Below are 9,859 nucleotides of genomic sequence, written 5' to 3'. Positions count from 1 at the left end.
TAAAACATACCTCAAAGCCTCTTATAAGGCTGATACAGGCTTCGTTCAGTCCACTCTTGGTTGACTGAATCTTCTCAATCACTGCACCCATAAGGGCACGGTGTTCGTCAACAATGGAGGCGTCTCGTAACGCCACCAACAAAGCATCCGACACCTCTGGATGGACAGAGGTCGCCGGCAGAACAGGCACGCCCCCTCTAGACGAAGGAGGCTGCCTTCTTGATTCTGGAGCCGTATAAGCCTCTGGAATCGCATCCAGTGGGGAGCCGAACTTAGGGTCACCCCCGCCATAAGACCCTATGGGAACCTTTTCCCCCATGTGTCCGGCCCCAGCGGTTTGACCTCCAGGTGCCGCCTTCATGGTTTCTTCCTTTCCTCCTTGGCCGGGGTCCTTCTGGGATGAAGCCTCGGTGTTATGCACCTGTTTGGAGGAAGGGGTCTTTTGGGGCGTCCCACTCTCCATAGCATTCGAGCTCAGCAGGTCCTCTGATGAGGATTGTTTGGTACGTGACCTCACTGGACTACCAAAAAATATGGCTTAAGGTTAAAATACTAAGCCACGTTGAGTCCGGACGCTTAAACGTACTCGGATTTTATATACTTACGAGTTCACCAGGGGCTGGGCCCTGGGATCCCATGTCAGGCCACTGTCGGCGGCGGCAGTAGACTCCTCCGGAAGAGAAGCCCTTCCCCTTTTGGGCAGTTCGGCCTCCAAGGGTGCGGAGGCCGTCCTCTTCCTTCTTCCCCCTGCAGGGGATTCATCTTTCTCCTCCTTTTCATCCTCTTCGGAGGCGGGATGGGCATCAGAGCCTTCGGGTATTGTGTCCGAAGTGCCGCGATGACGAAGGTCGCCCCGGGTCTTTTTGGCCTCCCTCTCGACCGTCTTCTTTGGCACCTTGTAAGGCACCGGGACCAGCATCTTCGTCAGAAGCGGGATGGCCGGGTCTTCGGGCAGCGGGGCCGAACAATGGATCCGCTCCACCTTCTTCGTCCAGCTCTGGGAGAGTTGAATAAACACGCGATAAGCGCTTCCTTTGGATCATGCGGATAGAAAAGTTTGATAAACTCACCGAACTTGTAGGGCGGGACATTTGGTACCCGCGGTCTTTGGCGGAGTCTGGCCATGATTTGCTGGACTTGAAAAACACCTTCCAAATGTCCTTGTGCGAGGAGCCGAAGAACCCTCGCAAGGTTTGGTGCCTGGCCGGATCAAATTCCCATAGATTGCAAGTCCGGTGTTGACAAGGCAGTATCCGGCGGACTAACATCACCTGGACAACGTTGACAAGTTCAATGTTCTTATCTCCCATATCTTTAATGCGTGTCTGGAGCGCCGACAGTTCATCGGACGAGGACCAGTCCAGCCCTTTCTTGACCCAGGATGTAAGCCGTAGAGGGGTGTCAGATTGAAACTTGGGCGATGCGGCCCATTCCTTACCGCACGGCTCAGTGAAACCACTGCTGTTGCCACTCCTTGACAGAATCATTAAAGGTTCCTATTGGCCATATGACGTTGGGCATCTTGCTCACCATAGCACCCCCGCACTCGGCATGCTCGCTGCCCACCACCTTGGGCTTCACATTAAAAACCTTCAGCCATAAACCGAAGTGCGGCGAATGTGGAGGAAAGCCTTGCACACGACAATAAATGTCAATATGTTGAGGAAGGAATTAGGGGACAGATCGTGAAGATCGATCCCATAACAGTACATGATGCCACAAACAAATGGGTGGAGAGGAAACCCTAGCCCGCGGACAAAGTGAGGGAGGAATACAACCCTCTCGTGGGGTTCCGATGTAGGGACGATCTGTCCTGCCGTTGGGAGACGGTGGCTGATTTTCTTGGCCAGATGCCCGACCTCCCGAAGCTTTTTGATACCCTTCTCTTGGACGGTAGAGGCCATCCATTTGCCTCCTGCTCCGGATCCGGACATATTTGGAAGGCCTTTTGTGGGCAGAGAAGATGAACGCTTGGGCGCTGGAGCCTGAGCAGAAGGGAATGAATCGGGAAGGAGGCGTGGGTGAAAAGAGTGAATCCTTGTCCGTTTATAAGGGCAGAAGAGGCGGTGCGCCTCCCCACTCACATGGTAAAACCTCTTATTCCCCAAGCGCCGTAATTGATGGTGCGGTTGGGTTACCCACATCCGTATTGACGAGAATCCCGTGATAGGGGGACACGATCTCTGCTTTGACAAGACATGTCAAGAAAATCACCTCACGATATGTGCAGTGCTGGTTGAGAAAAATGGTTCGAATAATGACCGGGCCATGACATGATGTCATGTTGCTAAACATGTTAGCAGATTAGATTTGTGGAAATATTATTCTCTCTACGGTGGTATGTGGAACTTGTTTTGCAGAGCCGGACACTATCCTTGTGTTCAAAATCTTCTATGGAGTATTCGGAGGGGGAACCCACCTTGCAATGCCGAAGACAAAATTGCACGCCGGACTCATCGTCATTGAAGCCTAGTTCAGGGGCTACTGAGGGAGTCCTGGATTAGGGGGTCTCCGGAAAGCCGGACTATATCCTTTGGCCGGACTGTTGGACTATGAAGATACAAGATTGAAGACTTCATCCCGTGTCCGGATGGGACTTTCCTTGGCGTGGAAGGCAAGCTTGGCAATACGGATATGTGGATCTCCTCCCTTGTAACCAACTCTGTGTAACCCTATCCCCCTCCAGTGTCTATATAAACCGGAGGGTTTAGTCCATAGGACAACAACAATCATACCATAGGCTAGCTTCTAGGGTTTAGCCTCTACGATCTCGTGGTAGATCAACTCTTTTAATACTCATATCATCAAGATCAATCCAGCAGGATGTAGGGTATTACCTCCATCGAGAGGGCCCGAACCTGGGAAAACATCGTGTCCCCTGCCTCCTGTTACCATCCGCCTTAGACGCACAGTTCAGGACCCCTATCCGAGATCCGCCGGTTTTGACACCGACAGTCACCTATTATGTGTTATGATCTGTTAACCCTGAAGTGACAATAATCAGGATACTTACCGGTGATGACCGTAGTTTGAGGAGTTCATGTATTCACTAAGTGTTAATGCTTTGGTCCAGTACTCTATTAAAAGGAGGCCTTAATATCCCTTAGTTTCCAATAGGACCCCGCTGCCACGGGAGGGTAGGACAAAAGATGTCATGCAAGTTCTTTTCCATAAGCACGTATGACTATATTCGGAATACATGACTACATTATATTGATGAACTGGAGCTAGTTCTGTGTCACCCTATGTTATAACTGTTACATGAGGAATCGAATCCAACATAATTATCCATCACTGATCCATTGCCTACGAGCTTTTCACATATTGATCTTTGCTTAGTTACTTTTCCGTTGCCACTGTTACAATCACTACAAAACCAACAGTGTTACTTTTGCCACCGTTACCGTTACTTCCATATTACTTTGCTACTAAATACTTTGCTGCAGATATTAAGTTTTCCAGGTGCGGTTGATTTGACAACTCAGCTGCTAATACTTGAGAATATTCTTTGGCTCCCCTTGTGTCGAATCAATAAATTTGGGTTGAATACTCTATCCTCGAAAACTGTTGCGATCCCCTATACTGTAGGTTATCAAGACTATTTTCTGGTGTCGCTGCCTTGGAGCATAGCTCTATTCTTGGAGTCACTTGGGATTTATATCTGCTGATCACTATGAAGAACTTGACAGATAAAAGAACCAAGATTTACCCTCAACTACGAGGGGAGGTAAGGAACTGCCATCTAGCTCTGCACTTGATTCACCTTCTATTTTGAGTAAACTTGCGACACCTACTCATGCTATTCATTCTGATATGTTGCATGTTATTGATGATGCCACTTCTGCTTTGCATGATACTTATGATGAAACTACTTCTATGCTTGATAATACTGTGCCACTAGGTGAATTTCTTGATGAACAACTTGCTAGGGTTAGAGAGAATGAAATTATTGAAACTGATAATATTAATGAAAGTAATGATGAAGATTCTCCCCCTATATATGAATTGCCTGTTGTGCCTGAGGGTTATGTTATGGATGAAGAAACTGCTAGAGACTTTTTAGCTTGCAATGATAGATATGAACTTAAGAAATTATTAGCTAAGCTTAAAGAAAAATCTTTGAACGCTAGAATGAAATATGACCCTCTTTTGCTACTTCACCTATCTGTATTTCTGATAAGGATTATGATTTCTCTATCGATCCTAAGTTAATTACTTTGGTTGAATCTGATCCTTTTTATGGTTATGAATCTGAAACTGTTGTGGCACATCTTACTAAATTAAACGATATAGCCACCCTGTTCACTAATGATGAGAAAACTCGCTATTACTTTATCCTTAAGTTATTTCCGTTCTCATTAAAGGGTGATGCTAAAATATGGTTTAATTCTCTTGATCCTGGTTGTGTGTGTAGTCCCCAGGATATGATTTATTACTTCTCTGCTAAATATTTCCCCGCTCATAAGAAACAAGCTTCCTTAAGGGAAATATATAATTTTGTGCAAATTGAAGAAGAGAGTCTCCCACAAGCTTGGGGGAGGCTTCTCCAATTACTTAATGCTTTGCCTGATGACCCTCTCAAGAAAAATGAAATACTTGATATCTTTTATAATGGACTAACGGATGCTTCTAGAGACCACCTAGATAGTTGTGCTGGTTGTGTTTTCAGGGAAAGAACTATTAATCAAGCTTAATTGCTATTGAATAATATGTTGAGTAATGAAAATGATTGGACACTTCCTGAACCAACTCCAAAGCCAACTCCGAAGAAAAGGGGTATTCTATTTCTCAGTCCTGAAGATATGCAAGAGGCAAAGAAATCTATGAAAGAAAAGGGTATTAAAGCTGAAGATGTTAAGAATTTACCGCCTATTGAAGAAATACATGGTCTTGATAACCCGACATAGGTAGTGAAGGTAAATTCTCTTTATAGATTTGATGAAGGTGACATTCCTTGTTATAAGTCTGCTAGCCAATGCTTAGATGAGTTTGATAATTTATTGTTAAACAAGAAAACTTCAATGCTTTTGTTGGTAGACAATTGAAACGTAATGCTTATATGATTGAACACTTGAGTGATTATATGTCTAGAGTTAAAGGTGAACTTAAACTTATTAGTAAACATGCTTCTATGCTTACCACTCAAGTAGAACAAGTACTTAAAGCTCAGAATGATTTGCTCAATGAATTAAATAATAAGGAAAATGATAATGCTGTTAGAGTTGTGACTAGAGGGGGTAAAATGACTCAGGAACCTTTGTATCCCGAGGGCCACCCTAAGAGAATTGAGCAAGATTCCCATAGAACTAATGTTGATGCACCTAGTTCTTCTAGGAAGAAGAAAAAGAAAAATGATAGGACTTTGCATGCTTCTAGTGAACCTGTTGTAGACACACTTGAGAATCCCAATGATATTTCTATTTCTGATGCTGAAACACAATCTGTTGATGAACATGATTACATGAACCTAGTGATAATGTTAATAATAATGTTCATGTTGATGCTCAACCTAGCAATAATAATGATATAGAGATTGAACTTGTTGTTGATCTTGATAACCCACAATCAAAGAATCGACATTATGATAAGAGAGACTTTGTTGCTAGGAAGCATGGTAAAGAAAGAGAACCATGGGTTCAGAAACCCATACTTTTTCCTCCTAAACCATCCAAGAAAAAGGATGATGAGGATTTTGAGCGCTTTGCTGAAATGATTAGACTTATCTTTTTGTGTATGCGTTTGACTGATATGCTTAAAATGAACCCTTATGCTAAGTACATGAAGGATATTGCCACTAATAAAAGAAAGTTACCGGAAGCTGAAATTTCCATCATGCTTGCTAATTATACTTTTAAGGGTGGAATACCAAAGAAAGTTGGAGATCCAGGAGTACCAACTATACCATGCTCCATTAAGAGAAACTATGTTAAAACTGCTTTATGTGATCTCGGAGCCAGTGTTAGTGTTATGCCTCTCTCTTTATATCGTAGATTTGATTTGAATAAGTTGACACCTACTGAAATGTCTTTGCAAATGGCTGATAAATCAACTGCTATACCTGTCGACATTTGTGAGGATGTGCCTGTTATGGTTGCAAACATTACTATTTTAATAGACTTTGTTATTCTTGATATTCCCGAGGACGATAGTATGTCTATTATTCTTGGTAGACCCTTTCTGAATACTGCAGGGGCTATTATTGATTGCAACAATGGCAATGTCACTTTTCATGTTAATGGTAATGAGCATACGGTACACTTTCGGAGGAAACAACCTCAAGTCCACAGTATAAATTCTATTGGAAAAATTCCAACAATTACTATTGGAGGTTTTGAATTTCTTCTTCCTACTATCAAGAAGAAATATGATATTCTTATTGTTGGGGATGTGCATATCCCTATTGAGGTAACCTAGTGTTATTCGAAAATTCTACGGTTTCATGTTATTTGGAAAGAGTTTGTTAACAAGACTTGATCAACCTTGTTAGTGGATTCCTTTTGATGAGCATGAGATGGATGAAGTTAGAAAGCACAAATCTTTGTGCCCTCCTTTTAGTTTCTGTTATTTATATTAAATAAAGAAAAAATAGTATTTTCTGTCAGTTCTCTGAATTATCCTTGCAATAAAAAATACCCCAAAAATAAAAGTTCTCCAAATGCCCTGAAAATTTAATATGATTTTTTCTAGAACATTTAAGAATTATTAGCACCGAGAACACACCAAGGGGCCTCACCATGTGCCCACAAGGGTGGAGGGCACGCCCACCGCCCTGGGGCGCGTCCCCCTGCCTTGTGGACCACATGTGGGCCCCCTCCACTTATTCTTTCACCCAAACACTTCGTCTTCTTCCAGAAAAAATCATCCACCAGCTCAAACCCGAGTTCTAGCTCATCTTGCTGCCATTTTCGATCTCCTTGCTCAAAGCTCCATTCACAAAACTGCTTTGGGGGATTGTTCTTCGGTATGTGACTCCTCCAATGGTCCAATTAGTTTTTATTCTAGTGCTTTACTTATTGCAAAAAATTTCTGCTTAGGTGGCCCTGTTCTTGAGCTTGCATGTCAAATTTATGTGGTCAAAAGTAGTTTTATTGCATGATATGGCCTCTAGGCACTTATAGGAGTAGTTGCTATTAATTTTTTTGAGTTTGGTTCACTTTTATTTTGAGTTACTAAAAATTTCAGAAATTTTTCAGAGGAAATGATGAAGAGATTGTTGAGGGGCTCTTCGAGCCGGAGCTCAAAGGATAAGCAAGGTGAAGAGAATAAGAAGCCCAAATATAATCTCCCTCGCACTACGAAGGTTCGGCCGTGTGAATGGCCTTGTGATGAATTCTTGAGAGCAGTCGGGATTCATGATGACTTTTATTATTTGGCTAAGAATGCAGGCCTCACCGACTTCCTCCACGACCATCTCGAACAGTATCTCCTACTCACTAATATTTTTGTGCAAAATTTTCATTTCATGCTAGGAGGTCGCCACCTTCTGTGGATTTTTATTTGTATGATGAGTATAAGGAGATGTCACTTTATGACTTTTGTGCGGTTTGCAAGTTGCCCTTTGAGGGCAGCATAGAGGAACCACATCGTAATGATGTGGAAGGGTTTATTGATATGATTGCTGTAGGGGAAACGAGGAAAGTTTCCGATGCGAGAATTACTAGCATACATTTTCCTGTTCTACGTTACTTTGCAATATTTGCTAGTAGATGCTTGATTGGTCGTGGGACAATGGAAACCTTAGTGCCCCTGATATTGTTATTTTGCCTTGTTTCGTGATGCTACTTTCAGTTTAGGCACTATTGTTGCTAAACGGTTAAATCTGAACTGTACGAAGGGTCCCATCTTTGGAGGCATCTTTGCTTCGCGCCTTGCTGCACACTTTAACATACCTATTAGGCATTATGAGAAAGAGGAAAAGTTGCTGCCTCCTATTTTTCTAGATTAGAAGAGTATGGTAGCACATGATTTTATTGTTAAGAATGAGAAGAATATGCTTAACTATAGACTGATATTTGATAAAAATTACTTGGAGACTATTACCTTGGCTGCTCCCTCTTTGTTCAACATATTTTCAGGCACGTACCTTGTTTTGCTGGAGGCCGTTCATGCATACCAGATCCTAACATCAGCTCCAGAGCTTGAGTCGGAGCTACCACTTGATCCTCAACGTCAGTCTGTTTATCAGTGGGATCCAGAGGAGACTGCCAACCAGTGGAACCCTGAGGACACTCCTCCGTACACTGGAGAGGGCAGCTTTGAGCCGTGGCCATGGACCAACTTAGGCCAAAGGCCTAAGCTTTGGGGAGTACATATTTCTCACCGACATTACATTCATGTTCACACACTCATGCCAGTTGTCGGTGCTCATACTTTTTCATTGTACTATCCATGCTAGTTTAATTTCTTTTTAAGACTTCTTCTTGTGTGTTTTAAAAACCTTAAGAAAAACAAAAAAATTAGTTGTAGTTTTTAGCTAGTTTAATTTCCATGCTTGTAGTAGTAGTAACTAAAAGAAAACCCAAAAAGATTTCTCGTTCTTCTTTTGCTTGTTGGGAGCTTTCCCGTGTAAATAGTTTTATTTCTTTTCTTTGGGGGTCGAGAGGAGAAGACCTTAATGAAAATGTTGAGTGGCTCTTATATGCATTATTGTTGATCTAACAAAGAGCCCATATTACCTTGTCTTCTCCCTTGAACTGAATGCTTGCAGACTCCAGCTTAGTCCAATGCACGTGCACTATTATTATTGTCCACACTATTCGGTTGTGCAAGTGAAAGGCAATAATGACGATATATGATGAATTGATTGAGATGAGAGAAGCTGGTATGAACTCGACCTATCTTGTTTTTGTAAATATGATTAGTTCATCGTTCCTGATTCAGCCTATTATGAATGAAACATGTTCGCAATGATGATTAGAGATTATAGTTGCTTATGCCATGCTTAATTTGCTAGGAGTTTATAATGGTTTACCTTGTGTGCCAACATGCTATTAAAATGGTTATGATGTGGTATGATAGGGTGGTATCCTCCTTTGAATGATTCGAGTGGCTTGACTTGGCACATGTTCACGCATGTAGTTGAAACAAAATCAACATATCCTCCATGATATTTATGTTCATGGTGAATTATATCCTACTCATGCTTGCATTCAATGTTGATTAATTTTAATGCATGTTCATGACTGTTGTTGCTCTCTAGCTGGTCGCTTCCTAGTCTCTTTCTAGCCTCCACTTGTACTAAGCGGGAATACTGCTTGTGCATCCAATTCCATAAACCCCAAAAGTTATTCCATATGAGTCCACCATACCTTCCTATATGCGGTATCTACCTGCCGTTCCAAGTAAATTTGTATGTGCCAAACTCTAAACCTTCAAATGAAATTCTGTTTTGTATGCTCGAATAGCTCATGTATCAACTATGGCTGTCTATATCTTCCATGCTAGGCGGGTTATTATCAAGAGGAGTGGACTCCGCTCCTCACTCACGAGAAAATGGCTGGTAACCGGGATGCCCAGTCCCATGCTCAAATCAAATCAAAATAATTGCAAACAAAACTCCCCCAGGATTGTTGTTAGTTGGAGGCACCCGTTGTTTCAGACAAGCCATGGATTGATGTTTGTTGGTGGTAGGGGGAGTATAAACTTTACCATTCTGTTTGGGAACCGCCTATAATGTGTGTAGCATGGAAGATATCGAGATCTCTCGGTTGTTATGTTGACAATGAAAGTATACCGCTCAAAATATTATTTATCACTATTTCAAAATCGATCTCTGGCACCTCTACAAATCCTTGCTTCCCTCTGAGTAGGGCCTATCTATTTAATTTTATGTCGAGTCATCATCTTCTTATTAAAAAGC

This window comes from Triticum aestivum, chromosome 3A (assembly GCF_018294505.1).
Source record: "Triticum aestivum cultivar Chinese Spring chromosome 3A, IWGSC CS RefSeq v2.1, whole genome shotgun sequence".
Taxonomy (NCBI): Eukaryota; Viridiplantae; Streptophyta; class Magnoliopsida; order Poales; family Poaceae; genus Triticum; species Triticum aestivum.
Note: the sequence above shows the minus strand (reverse complement) of the source record.